This window comes from Larimichthys crocea, chromosome XIII (assembly GCF_000972845.2).
Source record: "Larimichthys crocea isolate SSNF chromosome XIII, L_crocea_2.0, whole genome shotgun sequence".
Lineage (NCBI taxonomy): Eukaryota > Metazoa > Chordata > Actinopteri > Sciaenidae > Larimichthys > Larimichthys crocea.
In genome coordinates this window covers 18,741,274-18,742,868 of record NC_040023.1, presented here as the reverse complement: position 1 = coordinate 18,742,868, position 1,595 = coordinate 18,741,274, and positions in this window count along the sequence as shown.

Genomic DNA, 1,595 nt, shown 5'->3' with positions numbered 1-1,595 from the left:
AAAAGGCTGCCCATGTGTTGTCAAATTGAAGAGGTTTTCTTTCTTGTGTTTTGCCTTTTTGCACGAGTTGTCTTAAGTTGCAAGGCATTAAGTTCTCTGGGGTGCCGTACTTTAGCCTGGATAGAAAAACAACAGTTTAAAAAACAAGAGCAAAACACAACATTTTCACACACATATCACATTGAGGAAGGAACAAAGCTCAACAGCTACATTTTGTTACATTTACATTAGTAGTGTCACAGCAGAGAGGCTTTGAAGGAGGGAATAACAGAGTAGAGTTTGTTCACATGCGTGGAGCACGCTGGACCAAATACTGTATTTCTTGTATTTTTGCACAATTCTGTTTGCTTTTTACATTTTGGGGTAAAAAGCATCCAACAATCTGCTGATAATGTTATTTCAATGTGGTTTGGCTGTCCAACAGAAAGACTGAATATGAGTAAATAGGAATACATTGACTAGAAAGACGTAAAAAACTGAAATGTTTCGTACTGCTATTTTTGTCCAATTTTCCCCTCTTTGAAATGCTGACACACATTGAAGACTGATTGGGCAATGCTACACTTTTAACACTCAAATACAAACTGTAAAACTAAGACAGAAAATCACAACTGCCAATTCGTTTGTGGTAAATAAACCGGGATGCATCATCACTTCAGCAGAGATCTATGGCCACTGCATATACCCTTATGAAGATGTGACTGCACAATTGTTAATGCTCTCAAAGAGCAAAAAGCAAAGTGAGATCCTGCTTTGACAAATCCAGTGTTTAACCCCCATGTAGCCCTTTCCAGTGTTGCTGACTCCAAAATGCTCCTCATGAAGCCACAAATGAAATACTGCCATGTCAAACAGGAGTATGTTCCCTTCCACTTCAACCTTGACCACAGAAAGTTCCCCTCTCTGTATTAGAACAAGTAAGATAACCAATGCCTTGGGCTCCTTGATAGAGAGCTTTCTTTCACGGGGCATGATTGATTTCCATTTAAATGAAAACGGAGAAGCCATCGTGCGGCATATAAATGAAACAAAGACATTGTTGGTATTTTCCCAATCATCCCCAACACTTTATTTGATTCGTGAGATTTTATCCCACCCTCGCACCCAGCCTCTCTCTGCAAGTGCGTGAGGCATTAATCTAACTCTCTACAGCATTCAGAGCGCTATTCACAATGTGCAACACTAAAGCGAAAGGCTTTCAAAACTAAAAAGAGAGGGGGAAAAGAAAACATCATCACTCATGGCGGTCGATTAATTTGCTGCCTTGCAAGAAGATGTTCACACTGGCTATTTCCACTTGATTTTTTTCTGAGGTTGAGAAGAGGGGGAAGAGGTTTTTATCTTCCTATTGCACTGCCTCCTGTCATTCCTAATAGGCCAGGAACAGAAGATGTCAGACAAGTGAATAGGAGAAAGAAGTGAGCACTGGGTTGGCTTAGTGTGGATTAGCAAGGTTTGTCTCACTCATCAACTGTTTCACACAGACAGGTCTGTTCCACATGCACCAAATCAAACGCAAATACAGATTTCATTGCATAGCTGGTGGTAATAATTTCTTGTTTCAGGTAGTAAAAAAAAAAAAAAAAAAAAAGGGG